At 42.4% G+C, this 14321-nt stretch overlaps 1 protein-coding gene across 2 annotated transcripts in view; it reads left to right on the forward strand.

The window, feature by feature from the left end:
* Nucleotides 1–14321, forward strand: part of PRLR (prolactin receptor) — a 151190-nt gene that overhangs the window by 24523 nt on the left and 112346 nt on the right. The window lies entirely within an intron of this gene.

A 14321-nucleotide genomic window follows, 5' to 3' on the forward strand; every position in this document is an offset into this window, starting at 1 on the left:
GAAATCCTCTCTCCCAGGTATTAATAATTCATATTAACATATTAAGAGTCTGAACTCTGTAGTAAGAAAACTAGTTCAGCTGAGTTCAGCCCAGAATTTCTAAAATGATTTGACCACAGAGTGTTTTTCCTCTCACTTGGAAATTTACAGTCAAAATTCCATTAATTTGATGTTACTTTTTCAGTACTTTGTGAATCTTGGTATTTATCTTTCATCATACTGTGGGTTGGTTTTGCTATCATTTATCCAATAATTTGGAAGACAGTCATCCACTTTTTTATTTGTACAAGTTATTGTATTTAAGATTTTTCAAAACACTTCTACCTATGTATTATATTTACCAACAGCATGACCATTCACATTTTCAATCAAGTTCAGATGAAATGGTATGTTTGAATAACTCCACCACAAATGAAAATTTTAATCCATTTTTACTTCCTTCTCATCCTTTCCTGAGTATTTATTAAACACGATTTAATGCTTTTTATTTGAGTTACTGTCAGTAAAATTTTATATTACACTTCTCTTTTGTGAATTGTTTTTTCTGTTCAACAATGGAATCATATTTACAATATACTCCTAGGCAGTTCCATGGTTGTCTGGTTTCTGTGTCCATAGCTATTGTTCTTTTATACCACAAACAGCTTATTTTGACATTTTACTAGTTCATTGGTAGGGCACCTGAGTGATATCCTCAAGAATTATCAGGAGTAGGACAAATAGGTCATACACAAGGTCTGGCACAAATAAGGCCCCCTTTTATTGCAAAATCTTTTATTACAAAATCATAAGAGTGTAACTGTGTAACATAACGATATCACACTCGAGCATACCATATGACACTTTAGGTGAAATGTCCCAATTCAAACTGTAAACTGTTACGCACATGTTATCACCCTACCAACCACACTCAAGCAGGCGTTACCTCTGCTGGATCCTGGGGTTTTTTTGTTGGGTTTTTTTTAGTCCCTTGGTTGGCTTCAGCAAATTTCTTTCGGGTTTCAGCATAAAAAAAGAGTGATTCATTTGGATATAAAATCCTTGTCCTGCCATCCTTTTCTCCTTTCATGTTTAGTCCTGTGGTGGCAACATATGAGATCATCCACATTTTTGTTTCTTAATAACCTATTTTTCTTCCTGGATATTTATGGGTTTCAGTTTGTGATTCAAATATTTTATCATAATGTATCTAGGTATGAGCTCTTTTTACTGACGTTGCATGGTGATTGCTGCATCATTTCAGTCTCCAGAGTCTGTGAGCCCTGGGAAGAGTTTTTAAAATGTCTTTTATAATTTTGAGTAATTGTTTGGTTATATTTTATTTATTCTTTTTAAAAATATTTTTAAATTTTTTGGAGATATTAGAGTCATCTCCAAAATGTCTTTTTTGGAGATATTAGTAACTTCCAAAGACATACAAAGACTAAGTGTATACTTTGATCAGTTTTGCCAAATGTATATACCTGAATAGCCCCTGTCCCTGCTAAGATATAGGAGATTTCCACTGCTCCAGCGAACGTCTTCAGACCCTTCCCAGGCAAGCCTGATACCAGAAGCAACCACTGATCTGACTTCCACCACCTTAGATTAGTTCTGCCTATTCTGAAGGTCATATACATGGAATCATACAATGTTATGGATATGACTTCTTTCACTTACATTTTATGAGACTTGTCCGTATTGCTGCTTGTATCAGTAATTCATTTCACTTATTGCTGAGTAGTCTATTATATGACTACACTATTGATATCCTGTTTGTGGATACCTGGGCTGTTTCCTGTTTGGAGCAGTTATAAATAAAGCTTCTATTAACATTCTTGTTAGGTTTGTTGTGAATGTATCTTTTTAAATTTTTTTGGATAATTACTTAGGAGTGAAATTTTGAGGTCAAATGGTGAGGATGCATTTAACTGTTAAGAAACTGCCCACAGGTTTTCAAAGTGGTTTCTTCATTCCCATCCCTACCAACGGTTATGAGGGTCAGTTGCTCCTTACCCCCACCAGCATTTCACATTGTCACGTTCACTGTAGCTGTCGAGGGAGAGTGCAGTGCTGTCTGTTAGTGATCATAGGTCTCTTTTTCACAAGGACACGCTAACACCAATTGCGTCCCACCCCCCATTTTCTGGATCTACTATCTCCTGTCTCGTTTACTCCTTTTAGTAGGTACAATGCAGAGCCTGTGTGTCTCAGGGAGAGTCTGATTCTGTTTCCTACAGCATCAGCTTTGCTTCTTACTGCCTTCAGTGAACATAGGAATGCTTACATTTTTGGCTTTTCTACGATCCCTCCATATCTCACCCATAACCTTTCTCCTTCCATCTCTTTGTGTCATAATAGTTGCCTGTCTGTCTTCACAGTGTCCTGTTCCTACCTCAGTTGAGGATGTGAAACAGTTTTCTAAAATTATGTCTGAGATGGTCTTTCAGTTCCCTTGTGATGCTCTTTTTCTCCTCTCTTTGGTGTCGATTTTTCATGCTTACTCATCCAGAAATGAAAATCAATCTACTTAGACCCAGTGTTTGTGAGCACAGAGCATGTGCAATGTGTCCCTGAACCTGCTCACCATGGACTAGGCTCTGAGACCTCTGATCCACAGCTGGAGGGGCAGAGTGACATGTCCTAGTCAAATACCAGCTTCTAGCTTGTGGCTGATGCAGCTTTGTGCCTGGAGATAGTCTTCCCTTCCCCCACTGCCTATTCCCCTGCACTCAACAGAAAGAGCACAAAACCCATGATCTCTGTGATGCCCTTTCTCAGGACTCTTCCTTTCTCCTCTGGCCTTTTTTTTTTTGTTGGATGTGTCCCAAGATCCAGTGTGCTACTTACTGCTCAGTCTTGTAACATCCAACTTTATTTTTTTTTCTGGGGGTTGAGATTCTCATACAAACATAGACAGGCTCACCTGCTGTGTTGAAGGCAGTTTCTTTCCGCAGGGGGAGAATGAAGTAGTTTTCAGAAAAGGAATGAATTGCGTCCCCACCTTCTTTGAAGCCAACAATTTGTTTTTGTTTTCATCAGCAGATCCTGTTGATTGATACTACAACTCTCAGTTCAGTGCCATGAATCACGTTACTCCTGACAGTTCTTTCAAGTTTCTATCTGTGGATGACTGTAGGTCTTGGTTGGGGGTATTGTCTCCAGTTTTCTTTCTCTCCCCTCTTTCATGCCAGGTCTTTATAAGTAGTCAAAAATAGGGACTTGTTTCTGAAAATCTAATGGATGTCTTCTTAAACCCTTTCAAATTTTAAGATTTTATAATTCTGTATATTTCCCCCAGGAATCTGAGCTAAACTCTTCATTTAATTGAACCCAAGTTTGGATGAGCAATGAATATGTTTCTCTTTTATCTGCATATAAATTAAAATGTATGATGGTCTCTCTAGCAGTCTGTAGCATTTTAAAGTGCTGTCTCAGCAAGTAAAACTTTTTTACAGATGACTAAATGTCCTGGGGGGAAAGGACATTTCCTTTTCCTGGCATGACAGGAGGCTAGTTAACCATATTTTTGTGACTTTCTTAAAAGGGTACTTGGTGTATGCCTTAAAGGATATGTCATTATTGTCTTTGTGGGCCACCTGAATTCAAGTCCCCTAATCTTTAGGAAGTAGACATATGGAGATGCCTAAGACAGAGTCTCTTGCATTGGGTCACTCAAGGTCTTCCTCCTCTCTCTGCTGTTGTCCCGTGTGGAACTTCTCAGTCCAGTGTCTGGAATTGGTGGCCTTTCCCATATTGTTAGAAATTGTTTGAATCTCATACAAATTCATTTTTTCTTCTAAGATGATGTTTTTTATGTCTACCAGGAAAGCACTTGACTCTGACATCACACACCACTGTTCCTTGGGAGTAATATAATTGGTGAGGTGAGAGTCCTTGCAGAACAACACTCTAAAGCCCAGAAAATACGACTGAGCCTCAGCACAGCTTTGGAGGCATCCCATTGGTACCCTCTGTTTTGTACAGTGAAAATCCCCAATCCTGCCCATCACCAAATGGGCCTACCCTGGACATAAGATTCAAAACATAGCTAAGCATGCCACCATCATGTGTAAGCATGTATCATATACTCTCAGCCCAGGATACTTGTCTAATCCAGAAGTAAGGCAACACATTTAAATTCCAATCTTGTTTTGAGAGAAAAGTTTGACACGATTGCCCTTTGAAATATGCATTCCCTAAGGTATCATAAAAGCAATGATGCCCCATAAAACAATGTTTTTAAGAAACATGTATGACCCTCCCTTTGATGAGTTTTCTTATCACCACCAATAAAAATACCGGTTATGTTGTTCTCTTCATGACCCTCAAAAAGAAATCAATCTTGACTTTCTCAATCTTGACTTGCAACACCAAAGATATCAAACAAAGACAAAGGTTCAAGGAGAGAAACATTAACCACCTGCCCAAAATATTTAGTGTAGCAATTCTGACCTTTTGGTAAAGACTCACAATTTTCATGTTTGTCCAATGGATGAAAAGGACAGTTTTGTTACCAGAAATTATATTCAAGAAGGAAGTTGGTCTGACAGTATTCTTGCTCCATATGGACTATTGCTTTTTCTACACATAAAGTGTATTTGATAAGCTATTAGCAAAGCTATGTGAACCTAACACAGTGCCCCTTCAGATCTGCATCAACACTACTGGACCATCATTTAGTAGTTTCCTGCTCCTCTTTCCTCCATAAGTGGTGGATAATACTTCAGACTATAGGTGGGCAGAATAGTATTGGATCCAAAGATTTGGCAGAGCAGATAGCTTGCTATCTGCCTCCTTGTGATAACTTCAGACACAGCAGAATGACGTGTGGCCATGGCAGGAGCTCAAGAAGTCTTAGTTCCTCATCTCTTTTCTTCCAACCAATGGGTCTTGTTGGTTACACACTCAGCAAAATGTCCTGCCAAGCAAAGCATCTTCTGTGGACACTGTTATTTCAGGCATAACCACATGTTTGGTGGTCTTAAGGATAAGGTCTTAAGACCTTAAGGTCTTAAGGTCTTTGGTGTCTTAAGGATTTTTTAAATCATATTTTGCCAAAAGCCTAACCTCTATATCACAAGAATCTATTCGATTTCCTACTGCCTGTACAAAAGGTGAGCCTAGTCTTTCTGAAAGTTTCATTTTCAAACAGGGGAGCACTTGAGGCAATAGGTCAACCAGATGGCCAGTGACTGGTGCTCCTTCCAGAGTCAGCTCGGATCCTCTCCTCACTCTAGTGCCCTTTAGAAGCAGGATCTACCAAATCACAGGATCTACCATGACAGTGAAAAGCCAGCAAGGATTTATAACATGTTTAAGAACAAGGATATGAATGGGGTCATCATACAACATCACCTGTTTGATTGGCAGCAGACACATGTTCCAATAACAGAATGTTTTTTTCCCACCTTTCAGAGGATGATAGGATGGCATGAGGCTTTACCTCATTCATGTTGTTAGTATGAGCTGCATTGTTACCATATCTTGTATTGTTAGTTTACTTTGAAACAGATGCCCTGACATATTTTTCTAAGGTAAAAAAGAGCCACATTATGGTCAGCATTTCTAAGAGATGTATCTAAAATGTATTCACTTAATCTCTCAATTGTTTGCACAGATGTCCACCCACCATATGAAAAGGTTGCCATTCTTTACCTTCAAAAAACACACAGTCCAGTGGAGGAGAGGGTCATGATATAGTCATGGACATAAATGGGGGCAGTTATTAAACAAGAAGAGAATAAGGAAGAGATTTCACAGAGGAAATAGCACTAAAACCTTACCATAATGCACAGTTCTCTTTTATTTGGGGCAATTGCAAGGAGTCTGATGGGCGGAGCACACAAAGAAGATGTAGGAAATGACCACCAGGGTGGCTGAAAACAGCAGTTTGGGGTCGGATTGCCAAGAGCTTTGAAGTTTAGGCTAAGGGGTTGGATCTGTGACTTGGTGGGTCACCGTAGAGGACTTGAAGTCAGGCCTCTTGATTCGGAGGCATGCTTTTCTCTGCTGGATGGCACCCTGTATGGCGAAAGATCAACTCAATGCAAAGATATAAATTACCTGTTAAAGCAAGTCATCTCTATCTTGTGGCTGAGGCAACTGAAGCATAAAGAAGTTAAGCAACTTGTTTAAAGTCATACAACCAGTTGGGTGATTGCAGGCAATCTGGTTTCAGAGTCTCTGGTCTTAGCTATACCACCTTACCCTCTCTTGATCTAGGGACCTTTATGCATTTGTCTGTGTTCTACTAGAGTTAGTATCAGCAAGTAAGTGCTGCCTTCCAGAATAGACCCATGACTGGCCACGTGTGAAACTGAATGGTCTGATGTCTGTGATGACACTGGTCTTAGGATCCAGGAATAGAGGATCTTCCCAGGTCCTGTTTTCAAGTATTTTTTTCTTTATTTCTTCATAGTTATTTTAAATCAGATACCTGGAACTGGGATGTCTCATGCTGTTAAGGGCAGACAAGTGCTAGAAGCATCTTAAAAGGGTGTTAATGGATTTGATACCTCTGAGTATCAAAAGTATACCTCTGAGCTGCCACAAATACTGAAGTTGTATTTACTACACAAGATGTTGAAGTAAAAGGCTAAACATCTCAGAGAAGTATTATGTGCCTGATAAATATGAGTCATTTGGCTTTGTTTAAATATTCATGGAGACCATGGAAAGACATCAGGTGTAGACCGAAGTCAAAGCAGGACAAACAGGTCCTACAGTGTTTCTCTTTGTGCCTTGGTGTTGATAACATCCAAACAGTCCTTGGGGCTGTCTTCTTACTCTGCACGTACTGAAGGAGGATAGTTTCCCCGGGAAGCCCAAATGTTAAGTCTGCTCTTACAATGTGCCTCAAGTACTGTGGTTTTACAATTCATCTACTGTGTTTTGCATATCTATAGCTCTTTAGTACCTTACGAAGAATCAGTATTTGCTTCAAGTTCAGCATTAGTGATGTATAATATGGGAGGAGGAGGAGTTGCTTCAAAGGCTAGAACGAGCACAATGGAAATTGTGAGAGCTGGACATGCCTCACAATGCGAAGTATCTGATTAATGCATACAGTGATTCATGGCAGTTACTACGAGAAGCAATGACCCAGAAGTGTTTGAGCAGAAATCGAGTAATGAGTGGACTAGTGGGTGATAGATAGGAAGGTGGAATAAGAGCATGATGTCTGAGGTTGGACTTGAATGGCTTCTGAAATTTCTTCCAGCTCCCAAGTATCATGAAACAATGTATAGGCACTGGCCAGCACAAAGGACTTAGAATTTCAGTTTATCATACTCACCCATTCCATTTAGAAAAGGATATGTGGTCCACTTTGGGGGGAGTAGTTGTCATCTTCATGTTCATTTTCATACTGTGTAGATTTCAATATATGTTGAATATATAGATATATAGATGTATGTATGGGTGGGGCATACACATGCAGCATCTTTTCATCAGTCCTCTGACCATCTTTACAGGGTGGGACATGGAGAGGTGTTCACGTGATTATATTGTAGATGGAAGCACGGGGCCCAGGATCTTCCCAGTCCTCTTGTTTCTGGTGCTGTCAGTTGCGGCCTTTTGAACAGAGTCCTTTATTTTATATGTGGACATTTTGTTTGGTTTTAATTATAGTGAAAACTCCTTAAAGGGAATAGGCATGAGGCATAAGGATAACTTTCTATGGAGAGATTTTTTATTTTTTGTTCTCTTACCCTAGAACACATTGTTCCTGATCCAAGGTCCTCCTTCCTCACACATGGCCAATATTTAAGAAACATGTTAAATCGAGTTGTCATACTAGAAGTTTGCCGATCACTTATAACAAAAGGAGACCATGCACAGCTCTTAGCTGATGAAGCAGGCACAAGTCCGAGTGTTCTGATCGCAGGGCAAATTTCTGAAAATGCAGTGATATGATAGAAGTACCAAGATAAATGTGCATGGGTGACTAAACAGGACTTCCCTCCATCAATCAGCTCTTCCCTGGGTCGAATGGTAAATTTTCAGAGTCATTTGGCAAACTGGATCAAACTTTTGTTGCCTCAAGGAGGCTGTATAAAGCAGAGGTAACTGGGTAACTGCTAGATTGAAAGGAGAATTGATTTGTTTTCCTGTTGCCGTGTTAATAGAAGTGATAACGGGTTAGCCAAATCTTCCTCGAGAGAAAAAAAAATCAACTTGGACATGAGCTCTATTGAGGAATCCATTTCTTTCTGCTTTGGCTTTTCTTATACAAGAAATCTCACTAAAGAATCAAGTACATATTTTGGAGGGTCATGATTTTGCAAGAGACTGGGTCATGTTCTCCCAAGTTAATGATTTCCCTAGGAACTGAGTGTCTTCCTAGAAATGAGGCATCTTGCTAAAAACCAAGTTAAGTACATCAGCTCATTCCCTAGGGCTTATCCGTGTTCTAAGTCAGCCCAGGCCTTTTATCTCTTGCTGTGTTCATTTGCAGTACATCAGTCTTTCCCCAAGCTCTCAACTGGGCAAGTACACACCAGTGGGGGCTGTCTTCTCTTTCACTACTGAGACAGCCCCCCAAAATCGGCCTATGCCAACTCTGCTGGAAATTCTACCTTTTCATTTCTTGTCCAGCTGGTCATCACTTCCCCCGCCTGCCCCCACCCCACCCCTGGCACCTTCCTCCCTCGCCCCAGAGCCTTGCTTGATAAGCTTGGGCCACTCATCTCGGGATGGCACCAGGAAAGTCAGTGACAGAATCAGTGTATGTTTTGTGCAGCTTCCCAGAGTCACAAAAGAGGGACCCAAGTCTGTAGCCCTCTTGCTATATAGAAGGCTCTTCAGCAACGTACTTGGTTATCCAAACATGGGAGAAGGAATAGAGGTTTCCAGCAGTGGACTTTTGCTGAGTCTTGCATACTGCCTGTCTTTTGTGGGATACTAAAGGGATTTACTTCCATTCCATTGTCATGGTAACTCCAGGAAATACATGTATTTTAGCCTCATTTTTTGAAGATGAAGAGACTAAGGTGGAACAGTGAAGTGACATGCCTGTGACCACATGGCTGATAAGCGCAGGACTAGGGCTTGGACTCGTCTAACGACAGATGCCTTATTCGATGCTCTTTCTTCTACCCCATGGCTGCCTCCCAAGTTCCATGGAGGACATCAAAGCCCAGGAGGGTAGATAACAGCAACAACAATAGCAACGTCAATAATGGAAGTTGTAGCATTTGCTGAACTCCATACTAATAACTGTATATGCATTCTTCCTTCAACTCCATAATTTCTGAGGGCTGTCATTCTTATCCCCAGTTAAAGAAGAAACTGGGTTCAGAAGCATAAGCGACTTGCTCATAGTTTCACAGATTCTTAGACACTGAATCCATCTCCAGACCTGAGTGTTAGCCATGGAATTTGCTGATGCTTTAGAGCTAAAAATTGGGAGAAAATGCAGGGCCTGGGGAACAGAGTCCTGAGCAAGAAGGATAAAAGATCTGACTGTGAGTCCTGATCCTGCTCCTCTTCATCTGCACAGTCGTGAGCAAATCTGTTCACCCCTCTTTCAGACCGTTGGCTCCTTATTATAAAATGAGGCTGGTACTTTGGGCCTGGTATCTCACAGGGAAGGATCTGGTCAGGCCAAACAGGCTTGGGGGCCCTCTACAAAGCTGGAGAGCTCTATACAAAGGCAAGTTAGCATTAGAAGTAGAACTACTGCCCTGTGTCATGACCTCTCCCGGCAGTGCCCAGAAACTCTGGCCTCTTCCTCCAGTCCCACCCTCCAGCCACAGCTGCCAGAGCAACTTGGTTAAAAAGAGCTTTGTTCACAGAGAATGTCCCCGTGAAATTACCTCCCTTTCTCTACAACAGACGAACTCAGTGAGTGAAATTAAGCTGCCCTTTACGACGAGCGGATGTCCGAGCACCCTCTCCTGGCTACTGGCCAAAGCAAGTGTCGGTCAATAAGCCAGGTTACTCACCGCCCGGAGAGTGTTTATGTTCTGAGAATGACTAACAACCTTCCCTGCCCTAGAGCAAATAGGACTTTCAGAGGGAAGGTTCTGGGACAGCTTGTGGCCAAGACAGAATTGATTTGTTCTTGGGTCAAAGGTCATCCCTTTTCTGAGAGCTGCCATTTACCAATGCCTCCTAAGAGATGAGTGAATTAATTATATTCTTTCTAACCCTCACAATCGCCCTGCAAAATAGTTTTATTCCCACTTTACAAAGGGAGAAACTGAGGTTCTGGAAGAACTGCCCAGGACCTCAGCACTAGTAAGTTTCACTCTGGTCTTCCTGCCGTGGCATCTGTCCCTGCCATCAAACAGCCAGCAAGTCTCAAAGGGCCGTTGCTCCTCCAGTGCCACCGCCCTTCTGCCACTCATCAGAAGCACTCAGAGTGGGGAGGACCAGCAGGCAGGACAGAATCTTGCGGTTCCATAACTCACGTCCACAGTTCGGGTGGGGTCTGGGCTAGAACTAACCTTCACTCCCATCCTGTTTCTTTTGGACAACTTATTAAAGCCTTTCTTTCTCTTCTACTCATTCAGTTGTGGGTTTCTGTCTAGTCACGATGATAGATCTAATATTTTTGGAAATTCTGATCCCTTGGAGTACAAATGTGGAATTCAGGGAGGAAATGGAAGCTACAAAATGAGACTGAAAGTGGCATTTTCAGACTCAACTACAGGTTTTCCATCACCTTCTTTTGAAATATCAAGATAGGTCATGCAGTCACTGCTCGGCTCATGTAACACTGGCTTTTATTTGGAGAACTACAAAGGGCAAAATGTAAAGGGTAGGAATGGATGTTCTTTTTAGTTTTCAGTGTTTTAAGGAAATATTATTTGGAAAACCTTTTTTAATTCCCCTAAATTTCATGCCCTTTAAGATAAATGTGCAGCTATTAAAACGACACAGTGAAACCTCTCTCCATCATAACCTTAATCAGAGGAGATTAGAGGAAATTACTATTCCCAGGTTCATCATACCACAAAGTAGATCACAGCTCCTCATCTCAGAAAATAACATTTTTTCCAACCAGATATGTTGTCTGTCTCACAATCATAACCACTTTCACATCTGGAATATCTGAAACCCGAAATGTCCAAATTATACAGCCTGGCTCAGGGGAAGAAAAGAAAGAAGGCTCGCATCGAATTCTGTCTCTGCCTCGTCCTGCATTTCTCCTATGGCATTTCTTCACACTTAAGAGAAGCCTATTTACTTGCAGACTCTGTGAGAGTCTAACCCCTTGGGGAGTTAAGGGTGGGGAGGTGGCTAGAGCCACATTTCTGGGTGCTGTCCCTTGTATCCCTGCTTCCGAGGACGGGGAGTCCCGAGGCAACACTGGAGCTTCCTGCCCGGGGACGCTGCTTTCTCTGTGTCCAGCTCTGGAGAACCAGGACCCCCCCCCACAGGCAGGTGACACTTCTTCAGTTCGGTGGACCTTTGCTGGTGTTAGTGTGGTGGTGGCTGTTCCCTTAGGAGCAGAGACTTCCATGGGGACGCATCTGATGTTCCCAGAGAAGCCGGACAGCTTCTGGTCATAAGCAGATCACCAGACTAACAGGTTACCACTGAAGAGGATCTGTGGTTCACGGAGAGCAACCCCATCAGGGAGACTGTAAACGAGGCCAAGGGACCAATTTTAGAACCCAAACCAGGTAGGCGTTACCTATATACTATTTAGTGGCAAAGAAGGAGCAGGGGAGAAGAGAGAATAAAGACTGAGTGATGGAATTTCCTCATAAAAACAAAGCAGGAAACAAAAACAATATTTCCGCAGCCCAAATATTTTTTCCATGTACAGAACTAGTATCTCCTACTTAATCACAAGTTCCCCGAAAATAAAATAAAATAAGATTAAATCTTATTAAATAAGATTTAATAAAGTAAGGTTTATTTTATTAAATTGTATTTAATAAAATAAGATTAAATAAATAAGATTAAATAAAATAAGATTAAATAAGATTAATAAGTTTACTATATGGCAGGGGCAAGGAAATTAGAGCTGAGAATTCACACTCATATCCTTGAGAAAAGAGAGAAGCAAAAAGAAGAAGTTGAAAATATCAATGACCATTGGCTGAAATAAAGAGACTTTTGTAAGTGTTTAGCCAAAATACACCTTTTGTTCAATGCCAAGGAGACTCATTGAACTCATTGAAGGTCATCAGCTTTGCAACTTCTCTGGGGACTGGAGGCATGATGCAGAGTCAAGGGCATGATATAACAAACTGTTCTATTTGTTTACTTTGGCAGGTATAGGACAAAGACTTCACTAAGCAATATTCTGCTAGGGCCTGGAGCCAACACCATGTGAGCAGGAAGAGAGAATCTCCTCTGGAACAAGGTTTTCTCAGCCTTCCTGCTCTCAGAGGGGCCCATAGATGGCCACAGGAGATAAAAAGGAGAGCTGGGCTCTCTAGAAAAGTGCTCTGTCATTGGGAGACCCATAAGAGGCTGAAGGATGGTATAAGAGGGATCAAAGTGTTGGCTAGAGAAATAGCCCAGTAGCACTACAATGACATACACCCACCATCATCAGGGCTGGTCTTGCCCAGGCAAGCATCGGTCCTTCAGTTCCCCAGTCCCAGTCCTCATGCCACTGCATGTCCTAGGGGTCGGGGGGCAGTACCTTGTGGGCCAAGGCAGATCCAAGGTGGCAAACCCAAGTGAGAAGGAAACCCTCTACCTGACCTTCTGGGAGCTTTGCTGAAGTCCACAAAATGACTAAGGACGCAGACTCCGAGCAGCACTCATTGGCAACTGAGGCTGCCTGAAGGGGTGAGGTCTCAGCCACAGGGCAAGAGCTCTTTCCTAGGGACGGTGCCAAGTGAGGTGGATGGTTTATCTTCACCTCCCACCAAACTTACACCCTGTAGGTCCTTCTCTCCAGCCTCAAAGGCTGAATGGACATGATGACAGGACTGGCAGTTGTGGTCAAGAGCGATAGACCATAGCAGTTGAACTGATGAGTGGTGTCACATATGCAAACTCGGCAAGAGTGACATTTGGTTGGGTCTTAAGCATTCAGCTGAGCCCTAATGGAAGCAATTACTCCCAGATCTGAGCAATGAGGGACTCCTGCCACAGGAAAGCCCAGCCGGGCAGTAGGCCTGGGGAAGCAGCCAGAAGGGGAGGAGCTGGCCCTGTGGCTGATCAGTTTTCGAAGGCAGGAAAAATGAAATGACTGTAGCGTCAAGCACTTCCAATGAACCTGTAACTCCAGGTCCTACGGCAAAGTACCTGGGTGGAGCTGGCCTCGCCCTCTTCCTTTCCCATTTGTTTTTTTAGCTCTCTTCATGGCTAAAGTTCTTGGCAAATTTATTGGTCTTAGATTTTAAAAAGCCAGGGTCAGAGGCAAGTGGTGTCCAGGGACCTACAAGCCCCACCACCAAGGCCCATTCCCCCGGGGAAGGTCTTGACTGGCCTCCTTCGTCCAGTGGCAGCCCCACTGGGGCATCTAGCCAGTGGCTTCCCGTTACTGCGCAGGCTCCCAGGCAGGAATTCTAAGCCTGCCTTCTGTGTAGCAGTCCTCATGTGGTAGCCCGGGAGACAGGAAAATGACCTCGAGAGAGACAGTTCCCCCAAGGAGACAAGCCTTATTAACTAGGCTTTTGCTCACTGAGGCACCAACTGCCCCTGGGCCTACATAGGAGTCCCCTTTGTCCTTGTCTACAGGGGATAAAAGCCCCCAGTGGGTGTCTGAAATCTCAGATAGTACCAAAACCCTATATGCCCTGTGTTTTTTCCTACACATACATAACTTTGATGAAGCTTATAAATTAGGCACAATAAGAGATGAACAACAATAAGTAATAATGAAATAGAATTATAAAGTACACTGTGATAAAAGTTGTATGAATGTGGTCTCTTTCTCAAAAGATTGGGCTCGACCTCCTCAGCTTGCCTTCCATGGTACGCAGGCTCAGCACGGGACTGTGATGTGCTGTTAGAATGAAGCAGTCTCTTTGTCTTTTTCGACGCCTGTAATGCACAGGGGTTGATGGACTGCCTCTTCCGGAAACTTGACATTATACTAAAGTGACCTTTCTTCTTCTTGTGAAGACATGAGATGATAAAACACCTATGTGATAAATTGAAGCGAGGTGAATGACCTGTGCCTGGTGACACACATAGTATTACGCTGCTTTTCACTGTCTAACCGTACATCAAAAGGAGGATCACCTGCTTCAAGTAACCTCGGCCCCTCAGACCATGATGGTATAGATGGTTGGGTGTCAGGAGCAGACACTGACGATGGTCGAGGATCTTCAAATGTTTCATTGCTTATTTCTGAAATTGCCCATTTAATACTTTCAGACCACGGTTGACCGTGAGTAACTGAAACCTCGGAAAGTGTCTGGTGG

The sequence above is a fragment of the Artibeus jamaicensis genome, unplaced genomic scaffold (genome assembly GCF_021234435.1).
Source record: "Artibeus jamaicensis isolate MK-2021 breed Jamaican fruit bat unplaced genomic scaffold, CSHL_Jam_final scaffold_369, whole genome shotgun sequence".
Taxonomy (NCBI): domain Eukaryota; kingdom Metazoa; phylum Chordata; class Mammalia; order Chiroptera; family Phyllostomidae; genus Artibeus; species Artibeus jamaicensis.